Source organism: Dromaius novaehollandiae, chromosome 10, assembly GCF_036370855.1.
Source record: "Dromaius novaehollandiae isolate bDroNov1 chromosome 10, bDroNov1.hap1, whole genome shotgun sequence".
NCBI lineage: Eukaryota > Metazoa > Chordata > Aves > Casuariiformes > Dromaiidae > Dromaius > Dromaius novaehollandiae.
This window is the reverse complement of record NC_088107.1, coordinates 19,182,174-19,206,758: the sequence shown is the minus strand read 5'-3', so window position 1 is coordinate 19,206,758 and position 24,585 is coordinate 19,182,174. Positions and strand designations below refer to the sequence as shown.

Genomic DNA, 24,585 nt, shown 5'->3' with positions numbered 1-24,585 from the left:
TATAGATAGGGGTCGGATGCTGATATATAGTGGTCATAGGCCACTGAAATAAATTTCACAACATTCAGCAGGTAAAGTTAATCTCAATAGAGGAGGAGATGAGTGTACTTTTGATAGAATATTCATTCTATTGACAGTGATAGGGCATTTTTTCTCTGTTAGGTGTTGTGCAAATCACTCAAATGCAGTTTTTTTCCCCCCGCCTTGCTTCTAAATTTATCACTACCTGAAAAGAGAGAATTACATCTAGTCTTTAGCACAAAGCCACAGCAAGTTCAAAATTCAAATTCCAGCTTAAAAAAAAAAATCTGGGCCCATGAGCTGCATTTTGTTCGCCTGCCCTGCTCACAGTATTATATGAGTGAGATTCAAAGGTGACAAAACCTTGGAATTCCAAATTCCTCCAAACATGGGAAATCCCAAATGTCATCTATTTCTCATGTGAGCGATTGTGTGAACTCTATCTCAAGAATAAAGGACTGAGGCAAGACCACACCAAAACAGACACTCTAGATTTATAGCACTGTGAATGAAAATCTTACTGTAGATTTAGAAAAGTATTATTTTACCATTATTTTCTCATAATATTATTTATTGTAAATTTCCATGTAAGCTTACTGCTAAGGAATTCTGATCTATTTGTAAATACTGGATCACACCTTCCATTACTATAGATTGACATTAGTAATGAAATTCCACTAAGTCTTTCAACAACATTTGAGAATTAAGCTACACCACTCAACTCTTTTTAATAACATACATTTAGTTGTTATAAAAAGAAGGTCCCATTATGCAGGTCTCTGCTCTTACTAGTAGCCAGTAATACCATTCCACAGAGTAAGAAAGTATAGAAATACAGTCTACACATATGTAGCTAGATGCTTGCTTGCATTTTATGTAACACCAATACAATCAAACTAGAACGTGATAAATCTTACGTATGGTATTTATTCCATGAGTAAAATTTGCTTTGGGACTTAGCATGTAATGTAGTGTTCATTTTTAGATAGCAAATATGTGGCTGTAAGGGTAGGTTTAAACTAGAGCACCAAGCTGCCCTATGGTATAGCAGCCTTTAATCCAAATCTTCTTGAACTAGAACAAGACTGGTTTAGTTTAATTTAGTAGGATATATAAAGGAGCAGTGGCTTAATTCTAAAGCTCTTCTTTCTGTTTTAATAGTCAAATATGCAATGAATTCAGGGAGAATTTGCCTGGATAAAGACCAAGACTAGAAAAACAACAGGCGATGTCCAGGACTGCAGGTGGAAATTGTTCATGAGCAGTTGATTGTATATCATACTTCCAATGTTAAGCTTGTTTTGTTTCTTTAAAAAATTATTATAGCCTATAGTACAGCAGAGTAATTTTTTTCTTTGTAAGTCTTTAGTCTACCTACTGGGTAATTTGGAAAAAAAAAAAACATTTCTGATTGTTACTAAATATATAAGTGCTCATTTGATCTATTACAAACACCAGCCTCAGCTGAACTATGCTGAAAGCATAAAACATGCAAGCTGATATCTATAAAAAGGCCTAAGATCAGGGTTATACTAGCAAGCCCAGAACAGATACAGGGAGGAGAATCCTGGGTCCAAGCCTGGTGAGGAAGAAGCCACCTATAAGAAAGAATATACAGCTCCCAGGAAAAGAGCAGCAGCAGCAAAGAACAAGATTGGTCTGTATCTTAACGAACTGCTTCCAGTGCAGACCTCCTTGAGCTTAAACTGGAGAAATAACTTGTTCAGTCCACAGTTGTAACCCTTGCTTCAGCTGCTGAAAGCTGGTCTGTTCTAATACACTTCCTCAGGCTATTTATGAAGACTGGCGTAAGGCATCAGCTAATACTTGATTTGTCGCTTTTAGTGTTAACATAGGTCCTTCTGTGGGACAAAAGGCTACTGTGGCTGAGCAGAGGCTCTGAAAGCAGCTCATCTGTCCATCGTCTTGGCAGGCCAGAATCCATGCCGGAAGCAGCTCTACTGCACTTTATGACCGGATGAGTGTTCCTGATGAACAGTCCTTTGACAATAATAAGAAACAAAGCCTTATGTGATCCAGGTGAGCCCAAGTTCACTGACAGTGAAAGCATGGTGCAAGCACTGTTGGTATGTTTAGGACTGATTGAAGTTTAGGAAGTGCCTATAGGTCATTTGCTATGAATTTAACTTAATGTGATGCCGAATTTAGTCTTCATTATACTTCTGGATGCTGTGATTATAATCATACATATACCAGTCATAACGTTTAATTAAATAAACAGATGTTAACATGTTCATTTTCTATGACTTAAATTCTGGATTGCTTCTCTGAGAGCCCTGGCCTGCGGTCCATGCTCCAGCTGATTTCACTGGAAGACAGCTTTCACAGTGCTGCTTTTTCTTAAGCATTCAGGCTCATTCATTGTAATGCCTGAAAGCTGCCTGCTTAAAGTCCTCAGCAGAGGATGTACCAGATGGGTACATAATGAGTAAAAAAAATGGTAGGTGGAGGAAAGAGGGCACTGCCCTTTGAGTTATACCATGTCCTTATACATGTATTTCCAGTGGGACCAGGGACGTCTATTGGAATTTGGCCTAAAAATCCATTAAGTAAAAACTCCAGTTTTTCCATGCACAAAAATGTCTTGGATTATTTGTCTTCCAAATACCAGCCAGAATTCCTTGAAATTGCTTCAAACAATTCTGCTAATAACCTGTCTGTTTCCTACCACCAAGTCCTTGGATCTTATAAATTTTCTGCAACTGAGCAAGGATGAAATGATGATAACAGTAACTGCCAAGTCCCCCAGTGACTAAAAATGGTCCTGACTTGATAGAAAGATGCATCACTAATGTGTACATGCCCTTGTGTCTTCAAGCATAACTATAATTCCACTGAAATGGTTACGTAAAATGAAAGCAGTTCACAGAACTTCATGAAGAGTAATTACCTGCCTTTTTCTTTGTTGTCTTCCTTTTATGTCATATAGGTTGAACTAAAATTGTTGTATTCTATTAGCTTTGGACTGTTTTAAAATGGACTAACAAATCTAGCTACATGATCAATCAGGCAAATTGATGTGAGAGGAACTTAAACAACTTAAAGTGGAGGACTAGTGGCAATGTCCACTACTCTCTCCTGATTTAAATTGAATGAAAATATCTTGTTCTTCAATTATAAAATACGCAATATAAGAGGTATTATTGTAAACTGGCAAGACCCACATCCATCTGATTTCCTCTGAGGAAAAACACAATGAATCAAAGATTTAAGGAAGTTATCACTTTGGTTTAGTAGTAGACACTAACCTATTCATATATTGATGAACATCTGTTACTTGTGAGTTATTGGTGCATTTATTGCTCCTTAAATTGCTTGTTAGTCCCTTGTCGCTTCTTTGAAAATGGCCTTTAAAATAGAAGCCATCACAATTACTCAGCTATATTTTAAAATGTAGGTGGTGAATATGCTGGGTTCCTGAAAATGTTTCCCTTACACATCTAATGATCAGTTTCAAATATCAAATAATATAATTAAACAGATTCTGAATCATGTTAAGATGTTTTTATTAACTTTTGAGGAAAATATATCTACATCTCAGGCAACATTATAGTTTTTCAATGGTTCATGAAACATACTTCATGTACTTGATCATATACAGAAGTACTGACAGATGAAAAAATGTTGTTTATTGCCTCTACAGAAGAAAGTTTCCCATCTTATTAATGGTAAAGAAAGTTTCCCATTTTTCCCAATATTCTTTATTGGATGTGCAAAGATAATTTTTTTATTTGTGATATAATTTGTAGATACAGTACACAAAATGGACATTAGGCTCTGATAAATGCTATGTCACTGTTTTCTCAACTAGTAAAGAAGAGATGGCATTTTTTCTAAAGCATTCATATTAGTGCTACTTACCAATTCTGCAATTTTTTTCCTATTGGAAACTCTGACCTTTGTGGGAGGGTGGAGAATATTTATTCTGAAAAGTATGAAAAGACATATTTCTTCCCTAATGAAATTTTTAAGAATGCGTTTCAAGTTGGTGTATAATGTTTTGATTTCATCTTTATTTTATTTATAAATTACTTCTTTTGATAACTGGCAATATGGTTTTGAAATAGATATTCTAATTGATATTAGCATACGAATTGAACGAACTAAAGCCTGATCTCCCCAGGAAACATATACTATAGTTCCTGGATCTCATATTTTACCTATTTAAGAACAGTGTGCTCAACTACACTGAAAGTAGTCTTGGAACCTCAGTCTCCCATTCATCTTACTAAGGACAAAATTTGGAATCTCCCACATACACTGCTCTATATTCCCTCTGCTCCCTCACTCTACATTTGTGTAATTCATCACTTCACCCCAGTCTGGAGGTGGGAGGAAGGTTATTGGTTCCAGGAATCCTGGCACCTTGGTTCCCAGGTCTGGGAGAACTTCAGCTTGCCCTTTTCTCAGAGGGACTTCAATAGTGACAGTGGTCAGTAAAGAAAATGATCTATTTCCTGTTTCCAGTGATGGTTGTGACTGGCTATGTTCCCGTTTCTGTTACATGTTTCAAACACTTCATAAATCTATTATCTGTCTGACTGCTAGAGGAAGAAAGAAGGAGAAGCAGTGGCCCATGCTGCTGCTGCTGCTGCTAACGCTCTCCATTCCCAATACAGCTCTGGGACTGACTTACTTTTTTTTCCCCTCCACCATTGTCACCTTAACCAGCTGCCCTATAAGACATAGAGTAAAGGAAGATGTCCTTGTTCCCTGCCTCTTTCCACCTGCAGGCTGCTCTGTCTTCCAGTGCAGCCCCCTAAAAATTGCAAAATTGTATCTTTGATGCCAAGGACTTGAGGGTGTATTTCTTCAGGAGCTGAATCATATCTTCAAGGTGAAAGGCACTCACTCAGTAAATTCCTGCAGGAAATTTGTACAATACAAACAGTGAATCCAGCTTTAGCCAGCTCTTCAAAATTTCTTATGGGAAGACAATCTTGAAGCATAGGAGGTTACTCAGGTCAGGCTAGAACAGCTAATGAACCTCTGGGTGTATGCAGATAGTCTTACCCTAAACCCTAATAAAAACGTGCACCCTAGGATCAGACCCAGAACATGAGACATTTACCTTTTTTAGTAGCTTGGATTCTTGCGAGCATCCCAGTCTGAACAGAGACTTTGATACCAGTCTTGACCCACAGGCCCGAAGAGGGAGTATCAGTGACTGTGGACAATATCAGGGAGATTACAGATGTACGATTCCTGGAGGGTGCCCTTCATTTAAATCTGCAATGAAAACAAATTCAACTGCTGGAGCACATCTATGCTTTTTACTTTTACATTTTGTGGGCTCATTAGTGACCCTACTTCCTTCATGAACTGTCACCTGGTGTCCTCACTGCCTGGTTGGACCACCAGCAGTTGAAATAGCCTGTTCAGGGATTAGGGTTTGTAGCTGCCTCCTGAGAGCTCTAGCTGGGCCTGCATGTAACACTGTGTTTTCAATAAATTAATGTTTCCTAATAGAATAATGCTTCTTTTGAAAACTTCTGACAGCAGCTCTAATGCTGCACTAGCCTAGCACCATTCTCTCCCTTGAGTCAGTTATTGACTTAATTAGGAGAAAAGTCAGGCTAATACTGAGCAGTTTTGGAAATCCCAGCCTAATTACATAACTATGGGCTCTGCTATTTTTATTAGAGGAAATTCCATTTAATGTAATGTGGCTTTATTTGCTGGGGTTTTTGATTTAAAACTGATTAAAATATTTTTATAAAACATTGGTTTGTGTCTATAAATACATGACCACTTTTTTTTTTTTTTAGTTATTTCCTGATGGAATTTTCTTATGCCATTACTGTATTCTGTAGTGTTATGAGATCAGTTTGAGGAACCAGTGTTTTCTGATAGATATCAAGATACTGAAACAAAATTTTCTCATGCCTGATAAACTTGCCGTCAGGTAGCATTTATACAAGTAAGTGTTTAACAAGCACGCTTTTTTTAACAAGGTTATTATTTGGACAGTTTTTAAGAATTTTTAGATCTGTGCTATGCTCATCTTTCTATTGGATAGTTTTTTTTCCACCCATTACATTATTAAGAGGCACTTCAAAGGTAGTGAACTAGGGTATATAGATGATACCAATTTGTAAAACCAAGATGGCTGGATTCGCTTCATATTTCAGAGCACGAGAAGCATGCAAACAAAAAACTTGCCTGGTCTAAAACCAATTTGTTTTTGACAAAATATGCCACAGACTATTTAATCTATATTCTATAGCATTTTCATTTTTAAGATTTAGAGTTGGGCTCAGAGACTGCAATTTTCATAGTACAGCTGTTATATTCACTAAATGCTGATCCAAGTCCTAAGAGAAAATGATTATATCATCAATATAAACATAGCAGGTTTTACCTTTTAAATCTGCCAGAAGAATTTTAATGAGTCTCTGAAATGTTGAAGAAGCTTTTTTAGCTTAGATGGCATTAACTAGTCTATATTCACTACAAAAGTGTTTTTAATTTCATTTTCCAATGGCCAATTTCTATTGAGAGGATGCTCTAACACTCTGGACTTGTATAGCACTTTTAAAGCAGGGTTTTTAAGACTTCACATATAATGAATGATGTCTGACAAGCTTTTTGATGCAACTGTCATATCATATGAAACAACCCCACCTGTTACCAGGAAACCCATAGTTAAATGAGCTCCTTTATGTGTAAAAACTGAGTAATAACTGAGAGTCTGTCTTTCTGGACTATAAATAGGTGTGAAATTATTCAGATGTTTTCCTGTATCATCATCATCATACATTAACTTTCACCTAGTAAGGCCTATTTCAGGAAAGCACTTAGGTATTTCAAGCTACTGACTTCAGTTAGCACGTGATTAAGAGCTTTCCTGAAGAGTGACCCTAATTATTATTCTAATGATTTAAATAAGGTCGATTATGTCTGCACACCTACTTAACTTGAAGAACAAAGATTCAGCTTTTCAAATTACCATATTAAAGGTTCATATTTTCCTCATTTGATATACAAAGTTATCTTCAGATAAGGAGGAACGTTACTAACAGCACACTATTTTTGAACAGTTTGTCAGAAACTGGTTTGTTTTCCTTCTCTTCCCCTCCTGGTCAGGTATAAAAAGTAGTAAGTTAAAGGCTTCTGAATTTGCTATTTCAAGCATACAGATTTTACTCTCAGCCAATTTGACTGTTCTTGTGTTTAATATTTGATCAGTGTCTGGAAAGACTTTCGTCTGAAGGGAACATAGGATCAGTAATGACTTTGATATTTTTTGTCTTGCTGAAAGTTGGTTGTCTTTAGCAAGGCTTTTAAGACTGTGAAATCTCTTCTGTATTTTGCACTAGTGTAACTTGTACTGCAGCTTAACATCTTTAAATCCATGCAAGGCAGTCGTAAGGTTAATGTATCCTTATCTTTATTTTTTTTAAACTCTTTTATAATTACCTGTGTATTATCATGCAGTAGAATATACAGTTTCTCTCAAAACTCAGTTTTCAGCTCTTTAAAAATTCTTATTTAAAAATTCTTATTTTTTCCTATTTTTGTTTCTCTTGATTTAAAAAAATCTCATTAAAACAATTCAGACTTAAAAAATGGTCTCATTTAGGGTTTGTCTTGAAGTTAAAAAAAGAAAAAAAAAGAGTTCTTGCTGCTTTATACTGATTTAATGAAAAGTGAAAAATGTTTCCTTAATGTGGATATGCATCAGTATGAATTTTTTTAAAACTGATTCAGCTTATTCCCATAAAAGAAACATAGTTCTTGTATAGGACACTTTTTGGAGCAGTATACGTGGCATACATGCCATAGGCCCTCCTGGCATATATGCCAAGAATTTTGCTGGCACACTAACATCAGAAAAAACAAATCACACCCTTTTCTGTTATTATATTGGTGCAACCATTCAGTATTGATTATTATTTCTTTGCTGTTGTAGATTGTTCTTTTCTATAACATGATGTGTAGGAAATCACTGAAATAATATTTTGCTTTGTATCTAGCAGATTGTTTTAAAGAAGCAAAGAAAAACCTTTCCAGCTGTTTTTCTTACAGTGTAATCTATTCCAATGCAAAGATGTCATCAAGAACTACTAACATAAGTAATTGTTGAATGTTTCATAATAAGCCACCCAAGAAATACACTGCTTTCCAGAAAATACAAGGCAAGCAGTAAATTTCTAGGTTTACCTAAGTGATCTGGTAATATAGGTTCAAGCCTATGGCAAAAATGATAAATTCAGCATTTCACTGAGGCTGATAAATGAGATCTCAGCAATATCTATGTATGAGGTTTTGGATTAAGCTTTTTCTACTTAGGTCATATCTTCTCTGAACATATTTTAGACACTCATAAGTCAAAGTATCTTTTTCTGATTTTTCTTACCAGTGTTTAGCAACCTGCTTTCTACCCGCTTATTTTCGTATGAGAAAAAAATAGCTGACAGTTCATTAATGCATATTCAGAATTCAGTCATCCTTTAAACATTTTTTTTTTTTTTTAACATTGGCACAATGAAAGCTGGCTTGCTCCTAAGCTTGGAAGGTAGTCTAGTAGGAAAGGAACTCAGTAAAGTCTTCACAGTATGTATTTTTAAACACTTAGCAGAAAATACTTTATTAGCTGGTTAATGTAGAAGCTAATCAAAACAGAGCTGACTAGAGCCAGGGGAGATATGCTAACCAACCTTTTGCCAACCTGTCCATTTCAAATGCAGCTAGCTGGTATACAGAGTTATCCTATAAATCTGAAGATGGTAAGCTTCAGAATTAAAAGTACATATTTTGGTGAGTTACTATACAAGTGTAATGGGTCTGGTTTTAAATATTAAGCATTCACTGCAATGAATGCTCTTGGCCAGTTACTGCTGAAGAATGCAGTATGAAGAATGGTTGATGATTCTTTTCAGTAAGCACTTCCAAGGCTATTTTTGCAAGGCAAAGGACTAGAATACACTGTGTTTCAAAATGAAATTTCTGATTTTACTTTTAATGTTGTGTGCCCTCAAGTTCAGGCATCCTGTTGCCATTGTCACAGATTTCGCTCTGAAGAAAACATTATTTGAAGCTTTCAGACTAAAAAGATCTCATAGTGAATTGAAAAACACCTAGAGATAAGCTGCAGTCTTTAATCATGTGGGCATCATTGTGCAGACAGGTGATCTTTTGGAATTTAGTGAGATACTCTCATGAATAAGGGTTCCTGGGACTGACCTCTATTTTTCTTGCACTTGGTTGATGAAACATAGAGGTATTTTTATTAATTAAGATGAATTATTCTGATATTTTCCATAGGCGAAGTTTCTGAAGACAGCTCTAGCATTATTTTCTGAGATATTTGTCTTGCCTTATAGAAGGTGTTTCATCACTGTCAGAAAAGCTCCCTGTGTGGGTCCCAGTGAAGCCTCACAAACATTTAAATCCCATTAGTAACTCCCCTACTGGAGGGGAAGTTGATTTAATTGGGAGTCAACACATGTTTTAATCCTCACTACAAAAAAAAAAAAAAACCAACACTTTTTTTTAAAATATCTACTCTGGACCTGAGTATGATTAACAGGAAAATCTCTCTACAGCACTACAAGGAATAATTAAGCTGTAAATTTAGTCTTTGTTTGCCAAACGGGAAACAATATTTTTTACCACAGGCTCCCCCCAACATTATGTGTCTAGATAAATATAATTAAGTAATGGATGATGGTTTGTTAGCATTTTATTACATGTGTTTGCAAGGGCATTAAGAATAATCATAAAATGCACAACAAATATTGTAAGTATTGAGATTTTCAGCAGTGGAAAACGTGACTTTATCACATCAGATGGGCCAGTGACATGTATTCTTACAAATTAACTATTACTCTATGCAGAACAGGAATTGAGATACTTCTGTCTCAGCTGATTTACATACACTAATTGCTAGCTCCCGTTAAGCACTGAATGGTCACCTGCTCAATAAAATTAATAAATTAATATTTTTAGAGAGCAGTTATTCACACATAGCAGGAAACAATAACTTCATACTAGATTTTAGCCATGGAACTGAATTATCCTTTCATTTAGGAAGCCATTTGCTTGTTCACTATTCAAGCAAAATGATCTAGTGAAGCTGTACAAAATTTGCAAGCTTTTGTATGTGTATATTATGTAAAAGTATGTGTGTATATATATACAATGGTAAAAGTTTCATGCAGACATAGATGGGAATATTTAACTTTTTCTGCACTTTGATTAAGTCACGTGATCAAAATGTCTTTACTAAAGTGACTCATTTATCTGTCTGGGAAATAATTACGTTTATATTTTGCTGCTCAACCTTTAAAACAGATTGAATTCTCTATATACAAGACCTACAGGAATAATCCATATTTATGGCTAATGCATTTCAAAGGAAAATCTGAGCTGGCGTTTGTAAAATTCCTTGCAGCTGAACCTCCCCCAAAAGCCATTGAAGAGCTTAGTTCACTAGCATATGGCTCATCTGTGTCTTAATCAATGCACAGCTGACAAACCAGAGGACAGTATTATAGGCACAATATGTCTTGCCAGCCTGTGGCAAAGGCAAGCCACAGACTTCACTGAAAGTGAAGACTGGATATGCTCAGTCACAGCACGACTGACATAACCTATACAGGCCTTAGAGCAAAATCAGAGGTGAATTTACATGACTGCGTTGGCCTTGATCCAACAAGGTATTCAGCCAGTGAGACTGAAGCACAGGAATAGCCCTACTGCTTCAGACTGGATCATTTGCTTGAATATTACACTCCACTGGGGCCTTTATTTGGGACTATTTGGGGTCGTATTTATGGAATGAATGTTCACATTTACAACTGAGTGACAGTGGCAAAAGCAGGTTTACAGCACAGGAGCTGGCAGACATGCTGACTTGCTCAGCTTTTTTGCTTTCTCCTATGTTTGGTAAAAGTACTTCAAGTCCAGGCCAGAGAACCCTGGAGATGTGAGGGCAACCCCTGGCACCTGCTGGGAAAACCACACCAGAATTCCATATTCTGCTTCAATGAAAGTGCAGAGGGATTGTTTTAGGAACAAGGGGTACCTTAATCTTACAAACTCAGTTCTTTTTTCTGGCTTCTCCTGCAGATAACAAGATACAGGTTTTTTTAGTTACAATGATACTTGTCCTTAAAGAATCTTCTACTGTTTCAAAAAAAAGTCCCAGTGCCCCTTCTTAGTTTTAAGTTCTTGATTATGCATTTATACAGTTTAATTTTCTATGAAAGACAAAAAGTATCAAGATAGCTGGATTTCTATTTCTGTTTTTAATTCTTTGGGTTTTGAGGAGTATGTTTAGAGATAAGAGAGTCCCTATGCTCTTGTTGGAGGTATGAATGTGTAAAATACAACAGAAACAAGCATTAATATCTTGCCAGATGAGGGGGACAAATTCTGATCTTATAAAATGCTTATGAAGATAAGCATTATTTCTGTTTTGCCAAGAAACTTGTTCAGCTGAAGAGGCACACTGCTGGAATTTCAAGTGAAACCTCAATTTAATTTACTTCTAGAAGCTAGAGAATTTCAGAGTCGTCTATGAAAAAAGGGCCTGATTCTGCTCTTCTTGTCAATGTTTCTACTGACTTCACTGAGAAGAGACTGGAGTCCAAGAAACTGTAACTAAGCAGAAAGAAAGTGCAAATGACTTTAGAAGAGGACTCTGCATTTAAGAGATTACTGTGGAGAATTTCTGCACAGTTTTGATGATGAACATAGTTCTGGAAGAAGCAAAATACTGATAGTAATAGTTCAAGCTAAAGGACATTAGTTCTTTTTGTGTGTGTGTAATAAACACTGTTACTTGTTTGTTACTGTGATAATGCAGATGTTAGACCAAACTAGTAGTTCACTGAGTTGTAGAAAACTTTATTGTCTGGATAATTATTAGCTTGAACAGTACTTCATCCTGAAAAGGTATGTAAAAGGGTGCATCAATCTTAAGTCTGAAAGCATCGATGCAAAGACTCCGATTTCCTTCCTCTTTTACAGAAAAATAGAATTTCAAAGGTTTTAAATGACTTCAACTAATAGAATGAAGAAATCCATTCGTAATGTTGCTCAGTTCTGGACTATCCTTTAGCAACTCAATGTCACTTGGCTTGTTTTTACTGATACTGCCTTTATTGTTGCATGAAATATATACAATAAAATTGGGAACAATGCAAACCTCCAACTGAATGCTATCAAGAGTTCATGGTTCTGGTTGAAAATAGATGAGGTTTGTTGATTCTGGTAAATTTTAATTTTGAATTTGCTCTAGCAAAATTCCCCAAGCAAAAATTACAGTGACAGAATTTATAAAGGGCAAAAACTAAAAGAAATGTTCATTAGGATCATGTGTATTTATTTTACACATCTGTTCATATGTTTTTGTAATGACAGTGTCTGAACTCCAGCAGTTACAGTAGTTTATTTTCAATACATTTAATGGAAGGTAGTCATAGCTATTGTGTTTTGGGTCTCCCATTTTAAAAATGCTTTGAGATGGATTTCTGGGCCTGCTGAAGATGAGCACTAGCTTTCAGTGTAGTGTAGATGCTACCCATATTTTAAAAAATGAGTTATATGTGTCTGTTGTACATCTAAGCTTGGGACTCCTAAAATGAGTAGCCCTTTAAAAAAAAAAAAAGTGTACGTGTCAGCTAAAATAATATGGGTTAAGATCAGAAAATAATAACAAGAATTAAGGGGCTTGCGTCTGATTTGCTTAGACATTCACTTTACATTTTCTATTTTTGTCCTTTCAAAATGTTCAGGTGGCAGTATAACGGCTATAAATCATTCTTATGAGCCAAAGTATCAACTGTTTTCATCGTTAGAAGTCAAGTTAACAATTTTACTACTTTGTTAAAACTTGAATGCATTCCACATTCAATTTTTTTAGTAAGAACTGTAAATAACAGACCATTCTGGCGTATAATAAACAATCCCTTCCAAAGTCTAATGATAGTTCACTTTAGTTATAGCCCTTCTTATAGCAATAGACAGCTTTAAAAAATCATTCTTACAGCATACACATAATTTTAAAGAGCTGAAATAAAGATCTGGAGCAAGTCCATTCATTTAACTTATACAAGTATGACAGCCACTAGGAATATCTTTGAAGACCTAGCTCTTATCTTACACAGGAAGCTGCCTTATCTTTTGGGTTACAGTTTGCATCCAGTATTCTCTTCACAGGTATTTCATATTTCCCTTTTACTCAGAGTATTGCTCCTCCTCAATAAGCAAATCTCATCAATAAGACTCCAAAGATTTATAAAGTAGGGTTAAAAATAATGAGATTTTTAAATTAAGTCTAGATTTAAAGTTTGCCTCTGAATTTGGGGCCTCTAAGAATCGTATTTTCTAGATTTTTATTGGCATACCAAAGAATAACATTTAAGTTCTTTTAAATAAATTAAAGCACCAGCTCCCACTTAGTCATACAGCTTTGGAAGATCTAAATTTAAAAAGATAGCAAGATTTATCATCAAATCAAGAGGTCAAAATAATGCAGCCATATTATTAACACTGCAGCATTACAATGTTTTTAACCTATATTCTGAGCAGATATCTATTTTCAAGCAAAATAAGCTTCAACTGTTTGGAGACAACTAGATAAGAAAGAACAAAAATCAAGTCCCCCTGAGAGATCAATGTATATCTTTCTGCCTCTAGTGAGATTGTCATTTTGTGTTCAGCCCAAGACACAGAAAGCAGAAAGATAACAAATCCCACACACATTAATGCTGCTCATCCTGAAAATAAATAATTAAATGAACTTCAGTTTGAAGCCACAAATATCTGGTTAGGAAAAAATAAATTTTATTGTTTTGCCTGCTTGTCTGTCCTGCTCTTAGTGTAATTATAATAGTGTCCCATCACCACAATATGTGAGCATCTTTTATGGCAGCTACAGCCATGCAAAAACTCTGCAGCTAGAACTGTATCTGAGAAAAAAATAAGAATGCAAACTAAGTATTCTGGGTAGGCTTTTTTTTCCTCTTTAAATGTTACTGTGCGGTCCTGTTTATCCTTGCAGAGAAAGGTATCACATTTTTGCTTTCCAGCTTCATGCTACAGGTTAACCATCAACTGGCACAGCCTATATTGTCCTTTTGCACCACTGTATTTTTTTACATAGTTTAACTTTTCATGATAGTTGAAAAGATGAAAAGCTATTTATGGAATAAACAGCAATAAAAGCTATCCCACTCTGCACAGCATAATGGAGTTTTAATGTATTCTTCCTGTCGGCATAGTGTATTTCTGTGATAATTTTATGTGACAGTGTAATTAAATTGGAAAACAATTCCCATTTCCTATGTATTTTATCTATTTATCATCATTTATTTCTTTACTTTCTTGCTCTGCTATAAATATTATTGTAAGGAGAGTTAAATAAGTTAAACCAATGCAATTACTTTTACAGATTGAAATTAACTTCATATATCAATTTATACTGGTTTGTATATAGCACTTACTATTTGCCCTGTACAAATAAATGCATTTGTTGCAGTATATTTATGGTGTCACTATGGTTTCCCTGTTTGCACTCCTTTTGAGTAATGTTCTGTGTGTTAAAACTTGACATTTTAACAGTATTTTCAAACAATTTCATTCATTATCAAATAACCATTTATTATACTGTGGCAATTTCAAACCATTTACTGGACCCTCTAGACATTGCTAAACAATGATTTATCAAGGAGTGTGCAAATTTTAATGCTTATCACAGCAAATACAAAAAATAACATTAAACAGTGACTTGACAACAGCTCTGACTAAATTATCTTTCTTTTTTAATCTTGATGAGTCATATTCAGTAATAGCTAGTTTGCCAGTTTGTAAATGCACTGGAAATTGAGGGCAGTAGTCTAGATTGCTTCATTGTAGAAGGCTTTTTGCTGGTTTGTTCAGTTCTTTTCCATGTTTAGGGGAAAAGTTAAAGGCTGTGGGACATAACAGACATATCTCTAACTGCTTTTTAATTTTTTTACAGGGGTCAGGATATCCCAACACTGTCATACTTCACAGTGCTTTTCACGTTTTATTTGACCATGAGTCTAACAAAATTCACCTAGCCAAAGCTGTACTGACTTTCACTTACCTAGAGTGAATTGCAATGATGCAAAAGATTTTCAGTTCTGCTTTCTGGAAAATCTCCTTCTCACTCTCCCAGCCAACAAACAGGGCTGATTCAATTTCATATGTGACCACTTGGCTGCAAAATGCTGTGTACATCTCTCTCCATTCCTTATCTCCCCTATGCTTCTGTTGAATTTGAGATCCATAGTAAGAGAACAAGCCTGATACTCACAATGGATGTTTGAGTCTCTGAAAGGATTTAGGTGTTTCCTACAAACAGGAGTAAACATAACAAGGCAACAGTACAGGAGGGAGACATCCTCATGCTCAGAGATCCCACGAATCATTGCAGTGCTCAAACATTCAGCTCAACATTAAATAGATTGAAAGGATTAAATATTATAGAGCATATTCTTAGCAAGTGTTTCAAAGACTTGGGACTATTGCTTGTTTGTGAGGCTCATACATGTATAGCTGTACAAGTATCATTAACACTGAATCTAAATTAATCCCTAAAACAATAATTTGGTGTTGATTTCTATTATAGTAAACATTAAGTAGCGCTACATAAAGCCAAGGCCTCACTGTGCAAAACTAACAACATAGTCCTTGCTCAGAACTCACAGTCTACATAGTCTACTGAGTGAATGGGGTAATAAGGAACTGTGCCACAGACTGTGATCTTGCTTGGTCAAGATCATGAAGAGAACAGAACTGAACCTACACATAGATTTTCTGTATTTCAATCTTAATTTCAAAAACATCCAAGGGCTCTGATTCATTATCACTGATTCAGCTGAAGCAGCAGAAGTGGTTATCAAACCCACTTGTTTGTCCTGTTACTGCTTTCATGGTAGAGCCAGCAAAAAGAGCTTTTACTCATTAACCCAATAATTGAATTATTTAGTTTAAATTGCCACAGCTTTCAACTTGTGCTGGTAAGACAGGTTGTAAACTACAGCAGAAGTGAACTAGGCAACTATTTGTTCTGCAGCCTGTGTAATAGTGTAGCATCTTCTGCTAGGAAGATGCAGCTAAGCATGGTAGCCTCAACAGACAGTACAGCAATAGCCAAGATGTATCATAAATTAGGGCTGTTACATGCTGAAAGAAAAAATCCTGTTTGCTTGCCAGATGAGGATCTCACTACCCCTGCTGAAAGTAAGACCTCAGTCCTTACATTTTACCCATGTGTATCCTTTGTGTTTAATCTTAGGATCTTGATGTTTGTATGTTTACTTGTGATGACACTGATTAGTTTTTGAAGTTTGGGGTTAGTTTTTGGCCCTTTTTTTTTTTTCTGGTGGTGTGTCTCTTTTTTTTTCAGTTCACCAGCTCTACTAGTATCCTGTGAGGATTTTGACAGAATAGCAGGATGTGACCAAGTCCAAAGCATTTACCATGTCATGGTTTTGAAAAATTTCCCCCTTTTTATTTATTTATTTATTTTTTTTTTTTTGTGGTACATTCATATGAGTACATGAGGAAATCTCATCCAAAACCAGTAAATGACTAATTTTACCCCCCCCCCCAAAATGACAGAACTGCTCACTTGTCTTCTCAGACTTCAGATACCACTTTTAAAAGTTCTTCGTGTATTCTGTTATCACAGGAATACTTCACACTAACACTGTAAGCAAAACTGTTGCTGAATCAGGCACAGAAAAGTTTTGGATTAAACCAGTTATTTAATTTTAATTTATTTAATTTTAAGTTCATTTAAGAAATGAACCATTACAGCCATGTCCAAACTTTAAAAAAAAAAATAAGTCTTAGAAAATGAAGATGTCTTAGGACCCAGTGCAGACAACAATAAGTATTTAACCATCAGAAAAAGTCAAGCTGAGTTTAACCACAGAGGTCAAAGATCTACCCAGACTCAGGTGGATCAAATTAAAGCACTTTGGGCACAGATTTATTTGTGGCCAAAAGCACAAATAGGTACAATGCAAGTAAATTGTGTTTGCCTTCTTATTTTAATCAGTCTGAACAACCTGCACCGCTTTATAGCCTGGCATGGCCTTAGGATTGAAGTCTCAAGGTACTGAGGTGTACTGAGACCCAGCTCTTGTTGATCCAGGTAAGTGATCTTGAGATGACTGGTCTTGTTTTGCAGTCCCAGCCTCCCCCTCTCCACTAGCCTCCCTACTGGAGATTACTCTCCTTTGATTTCTCTATCCTTTGATTTCTGCTGCTTTAAGTGATCATCTGGCTTCTTTTTCATCTTTCTGTACAAAATTATCAAGCTTATAAAATCTTTTTATAGTAGACTTTGTATGTTAGGACCTATAGAGGTTTGTCAACAGCTATCAAGTGGCAGACATAAGGTCTGATAATAGCAAAAATGTTTTTTAATGTAACCACAGCTACCAATGCTATCTTTCAGAATGGCGAAATGTAAAAAAAGACTCAGTTTTCCTCATAATCAAAGATATTCTGTCTGTGTGGCCAGAGGCCCAAGTGTGAGGGGGAAAGTCAGCAAGAAGGTGAGCTTTTTGCTCACTTAAAGAGATATTATAAAAAACATTAAACCCAATGAGGGTATCCGTCAAAATCTAAGCGCTTCTATCTCTGCCATTATCTACCTTCCATTACAGATTAATTTGACACTAATTGCAAAAATGATTTAATTTAGCTCATCTTCAAAAACTACTGTTTGAAAATTAAAATTAATGGCTAGGGTAGACTCTATGAATTCCTACTGGATAAAGGCTTAGAGATGCAGGGCTGTGGGCTGAAAGAGAAAGCTTTAAAAAAAGAGAGAAAGCTTAAAAAAATCATCAAAACAAATAAAAAAGATTGTAGTTTGGCAGGGTTTGGATAATGGGAGAAGTTGCAGACAGCCTGCAACACAGCCCTAAAATGCCTGGCTGTCTCAACTAAAAATGGCAACATATGGAAAAAAATATGAAGTACATGGTACTACTTGAGTATTGAAATCAGCAACTTTCTTGAAACTGACTGGGCAACACAATGTGCAAAAGAAAAACTACTACAGAGATGTAGATGGGAATTACCTCAAAAAGTCTGCATTTAATACATAAAGTAACAGAGAATCAAAAGTGAATTTAAAGAAGAATGTAACAGGTAGCAGTGGAAGAAATTTCAAGCAAATTATGGACTGATGAGAGGAGTAGGAAAAAACTAATTTTGGAGGTCTTCAGCTCTAAATGGCACTTTGGGACTAAATTTAACAACAGAATAAGAAATTAAATGCTGTTTTCAAGCTTGATCCAACTAGCAGGATCTAGAAAATCAAATATCTATCTGTGGTGAGTTGGTCAAACTGGAAAGTGTGATTTAAGAAGTGGTCAACCTCTCCACATGTGGTTTGTGACGCAAAAGTGAAATTCGCACCAGCAAACTAATCATAGTTTTGTGATGGTTTTCCAGATCCCTATTTCTAATAAAAGCACTGTGTAACATGATAGACTCTCATCTGTACCAGACGGTACAAGTCCCTGAAGAATCATATGCCAGCTGTGCACAGCTGGAATACAACACACTCCAACCACGCTTCCTCTTCCCTCTCACCGTGCACCCAGCACAGCAAAGCTATATTCACACTCAGGCTCATGAGCACCTAAAGCAGCAGAAAGTGTGTGTCAGAGAATCTCTGCATAGTTGTCTATAGTAGGCCTACAAAAGATGACAGCCTCCACAGCCACATCCTTTGTGCTCTTCCTGCTAGTCTCTCCATTTACCCAAACAGAACAGGGGAAAAGCAAATGCAAAGATAACCTCCTTTGTGTATTGTGACTGTTTTGTCCAGGAGGTTGAAGGGCAAAGTTCTCCATCAGACAAAAGGTATATTGCTGTTTCTCCTTATCTCTTTATTCTCCTTATGCTTGCGTTACATTAAAGGATGCCTTTCAACAACAGCAACCTAGTGCCATCAGAGACTTGCTTTGCTGTACAGTACAGTGGGAATACTAACTGCCCCACCACAGCATTAATGCTTGCTTCCCTTGTGCGCTTTTGTGTGCCGACCTAATGTAATTAGCTATGTGTTAGGCTTGCAAAGGCGAATGAGGTTGATGTTAACACATGGTTAATTAAGATATTACAGTTAGCTATTTGCTAGGCTGACTCAAGGGAGTAGTAATAGGATATGGAGTCTTCCACCTTAAGTTCAGCAGTTCTCACCCCCAAATTCCCAGGCAACGATCGGTAATTCCTCATTAACCCTGGTACAAAATGAATCTGACTCCACTCAGGCATGTGGATGATTTTTAAGCACATTTCTGTCAACACGGAGGGTCACTGTCTCTGATAATTAAATTTCAAAGTGAAGAGCCCCCTCTGTTGTGATTGAATAGGAGAAATTGATGCTTCCCTGTGGCATTATTTTAAGTCTTTTTTTTTTTCTTGTTTCCAGACTCAACAAACTATCATAGTACCAGTAGGTATTATTCAGATTTAGATTCTGAACAATACAAATTGACTGGGGTCAATAGGTGCCCCTGCAAGACAAATTAATAATAATACAACCATAAAAGATGGAAAAAACATGGGTTAAAAAACCCCCCAAAACCTAAACTATGCTGAATCTGCAAGAGGACCCTAATTTCATGATCCTACCTGCATGGCCAAGAATGCAAAAAATCATTGCTTCCTGACATCATTCTCTTGCCGAAGGGCAGTCACCTCCTATGTATGCATTGCCTTAATCATGTCAAGTTGTGTCCCATAAATTTGCATGTCTCCCAAGGAAGCACAGTGAATTGCCAGCAGCCTGATAGGCCAGATCAAAACAATTTCCTAATGTATGTTTACATCAGCTTTAGCTCCTGAGCTAAACTAGAGCTTTTGCTCTAGTTGCTCCCCAAAAGAGAGCCAATTCCCTCTTTTAAAACTGCATGTTGCATTGGAGGTAGGAGGGGAATAAGCAAAATATGGATGCATACATCGTTCTTACCCAAATAGGATGTTTTCTAGATTAATGAACTGCAAATCAGCTACATAAATGAAACTACATGCTAGATATAAATCCAGTCCTTTGAGATGTGCTTGTTGTGTCACAGTCAGAGAGGGGGAGAGAGAGAGGGAGTGCACACACATGTGTGTGATGGTGGTGTAATGAATGCCTGCTACCCTCTCGCCTCTCTGGGATACGTGGAGATGACAAACTCTCTGAGGAACAATTCCTTTGACTGGTTTGTTGAGGAAAGGAAACTTGTCATGCTGCCAAGAATAAAACTGCTTCTGGGCTTAGTTTTGAATTTTATAAAGTGAATAAGTGAAAAATGTATACACATTCACTTCAGACCCAAGTCATGAATAATTAAAAGAATATATAATTGTACCCAGTTTTCCCCTCAAGCTCAACCAGCAAAGACATCTTCTGTCCGTGTAACAGGGTACTTCATGTTTTTTTCAGCAACTGTAAAAAGTGTTCTGAACCAAATATCACTGAATTCATACAGCATGCGAATGCGTAAAAGCCTGACCATCAAAACACACAGGAAAGCAAACAGAGAACTTAGTTTTATATGAGGGCAGTTGCAGATTTTTGATTATACATGAATATTTTCCCAGTGCTGGCCATCCACATTTTATACTGGATTTTGACAATACAATAAGAATTATATTATGAACATAGCATTATGATAAACATTAAGCTAATACTGCAAATGGCAAAGATCAGACATCTTTACGAAGCATGATACCATGTTAAAAATAATTATGCAGAAAATAACCTCAGAAAACAGCAGCTATCAGCATCTTTTTTTGAGATAAGAACAAGGTCTAGAACAAATTTAAAAATGTAAGTTAATGGTAACGAGCCAAATGTTTGCCAGCAAATATACTGGTGCATTGGAATTGTCTAATGACTTTTATCTGGAAAAGGCAGAGGCAAGAGATTCCTATTGCTTTTATTTCCCACACTATTCCCATAGAGTCTATGAGCATTTGCTGTCTCAGTTTTCAACTCAAGTGAGACTTGGGATTAATAACTATTTTTCTTGAAAATGCAGTAGTTTGCAAATATGATATTAAGAGTAATGTATTTAGTACCTTTCACCTCCAGAAAACTTGTTTAAACACTAATGAAGAGTACCAATAACTTCTGTAAACATGATAACCATTATCCCCTCCCACAAATGTAGACACATGGCTAGCAAGCTGGCTCTTGCTCTTTCTCATCCTAGTATTGCTGTTTGTACCCAACAAACTGATGCTTGCTGATAAGAAAAAAAAATCATTAAACAACTGAAAATCCTATACAGGAGGAATGAATAGATTCTCTTTTAAATGTAGTAATCACTATGTCCTTGAAATGGCAAAGGTGAGGAGGGTGATTTGATTGTTATTAAAGGTGCACATTCTTTATATTCTTGTACTTCCTTAGCTGAATTCCAAACATAAGACCTTCACTGAGACTTGCTTCCTGCCTTGACCTCTCATCAGCTAAAAGGTATGTGCTGACAGATAGAACAAGGCAAAATGATAGGGAAGGCGTCCAGTGCTTGGAGACGTGAAGTTTAAGTCTGATGAAGAGGAATGAACCCCCTATAGCTTTGTGGGTTCTAGCTGAAGAACAAACAGGTTTGGGATAAAGTAAACTGGGCACAGGAGGGCTGTGGTGAGGGTCACTCTCCACATGCTATACAAAGGGGATGCAACTATCACCTTTAGCTAGTTATATCAGCCTGACAACTGATTTCAATAGCTTTCATATGGCTTTAAAGGGATGATGATGTACCCTACAGGCATACCATAAGTGATTCAAAACATTATGCACTATCTAGTCCATGCCCACATATATGAAAGTTATTACTTTATAATGTGTTGCTCTCATCATTCTGACTCACAAAAATGTCTAAGACGGCAGACAAATCATTATGTACATGGAATACAAAAGTAAAAACTACAGCCCAAAGACCTTACCATCAAAAAAGGGCAATATAAGACTGGATAAAATCCAGCATTTTTACTGTCTAGGGAACATGACAAGGAAGGATTACATACCACTGCAGTCCCTATGTCCAACCCTCAAGCTGAGATGGACTTTCAAATGAGTATTTTTAAATTGCAACATTTCTGAGTTTTGCATGAACCATATGAAAGGGGGCATTCTTAATCTGTTATTTTTTTTGGGGGGGGGGGTTACATTGCTAGAATTTTTTTTTCTTATAAGTTACGAAGATCTTATAAGACCACGAAAAATGAGCATGTTTTGGTCTGCCATTGCTTTTCATGACTATTTCATGTTTAAAGGTTAATTGTGAATTACACCAGACCCAAAGTTGTGTAACAGTTGGTTTTTTTGCGGTTCTGCAGGACAAAACTCATGTGACAGAGCTTTATTCTTACAAGCCTGTTCTCTTTGGTAGAGCTTTCATGAAAGAATCTGCCTATATTTGCAATTGCCTAATGTTTAAAAATAGAATTATTCAACATCCCCTAGTAGTTAGCTCTGACCCCTTGTTTGCTTGTTTTCTAGGTTACATAGGAACATTGATAGATTTCCAGCTATACTGTGCCACCCCGTGTAAGAGATGGGAAATTGCACAACATTGCTGACCCTCACAAAATGAATCTGGAGTTAGTATGCCTTGCAGATGATGACAATTTGTGTATTTTAAGGGCAGTTTTGAATTTTATCACAAACTGAAGCCCATTTTGAAAAGCATTAACATATTTAATATGAAACTTAATTTGTCTTAAAACATTAACTTGCTGGAAAACTTTCAAACTGTTGAAATAGTAAGAAATAAAGGCCCTTTATGTATTACTGCTCCTGTTGAAAGACAAGGAAGATTATTTCTTGGGTAAGAAAATCATTCTCTACAGCATAATTTAATCTGATTTTTCACATTATTGAAAACAAAACAGCACTGACTGAAAATGTATACTCTGCCACTTTACAAACTTCCATTTGCTCATAAAGTAAGGGTTTCTTCAGGCTTCAGACTCATAGGTAAGTTTTGCTCAGTGTTAACTGAACAGCCCATACAAGGGAACTTCTCTTTCATATAATGTAATATTCCTCCCCAGGAAGCAGAGACCCTTGATCTATGGAGCTCAGTTTATTCAGACTACGCTGGGTCTATTCCAACTGTTCACAGTACTCTTAATTCAACAGACTGCCAATTCTAACCATTCAGTCTTCAATACCTGCACAAGCACTTTCACAAATGGATCACACAAATAACATAAGCAGGTCTCTGCCATTTAAAAACTGGGATGTTATGGTCAAGGGACGTTCCAAAGTAGGTATGCTACTAATGGTAAGTTTGGTGTGCAGCCGGGAGCAGACTGAAAAATATAATGTTCTTAAACACTGAATAATGCTGTTTGGCCATCTTCTGTGGCATTCTGACTTCCAGAAATAAAAAATGGTGACAGAACAAAGATGGGAGAATGCAATATTGTTTCCCTCTTGCTGTTTCCCCATCACTGTTACTGTATTTCTCGTACCAGTAGTTGTATACCCATTTTTTATATTTAAGCTAGCTCTTTGTGTTTCATTATCTGATAAACATGTGTTACAATAATGCCTACACACCTCAGTCTGTTTGGTCCACATGATACTAATTCTTTATAAATGCATTTTCACTGCTCTGATTACCTTAATTGCTCTTTTCCCAGTTATTCTTCCATTTTATCTTTGCTCAGGCTGGGTTTTGCTTTGGTGGGCTGAGATTTCTCTTCTTTAGCAATATTCTCCTTTTCTCATGTTTCCCTACATCCATTTCTTGCACCCTTAAATCACTTTTTAATTCTTCCCACTCTTTTTCTCCACATTTGCCACACCTTTTCAGAGTTTCTTCTCTACCCTAGAATAAAACAAACTTCTTGTTGCTGTTGTTGCATCTTTTTACTTTGGGCAACACAGTAGCAGTGAGAAGCAAAAATGAGGTTAGTAGCTATCTCAATATCATAGCAATGTGTTAGTGGCAAGTGGCCAATTCTGTATATATCTGAATTTGTGTCTGCATATACACCAGAAATGTGTGCATTCATTTTCCAGCAATAGCAGTTGTACAAATTAGCTAGTGTTCATCCCAGCTCAAACAATGACATTTCACCCTAAGCATGCTAAAATCCATGTGATGTACGCATCATTTCCTTGCTGACGTGTACCAAACCATACAGTCACTGTCAGGGTGTGACACGCAGACCTCACACTTCTCAGACCTCATTTTACACCGCAGACAAAAGCCTTCCCCCTCCTCCCAGAAACCTTGACCAAAAATGGTCTCCATCATTACCTTTAAGTGTGTGATAATGATGAAAATGAGCTTCCTACACTTCTATCCTGCGTATGTAGGATCATTAAGTTATTTCACGTTGAAGAACAGTATTTTGGATGCCACACCAGACATGTTTAAATAGCTGAAGCTATAATTCCTAATGATGTTAAGTTTCTTGTTTTTTTTCCCCTCACTAATGTTACGTCGCCTCCCCAGGATGTAATACCGATGTCAGCCCTTCTCCTTCTCCTCACGTCTCCTACGCACACCGCAGGGTCCCTGAAGC

The 24,585-nt window shown here is 36.4% G+C and overlaps 1 long non-coding RNA gene across 1 annotated transcript; it reads right to left on the bottom strand.

The window, feature by feature from the left end:
* Positions 1 to 3,574: 3,574 nt before the first annotated feature.
* On the bottom strand, positions 3,575 to 24,567 carry LOC112991145 (uncharacterized). Its single transcript, XR_003261235.2, has 4 exons — positions 24,318 to 24,567; positions 23,675 to 23,882; positions 5,114 to 5,271; positions 3,575 to 4,905 (listed from the first exon to the last, which is right to left on the bottom strand). It is a non-coding gene; the product is annotated as an uncharacterized LOC112991145 (long non-coding RNA).
* Between the last annotated feature and the right edge of the window lie 18 nt (positions 24,568 to 24,585).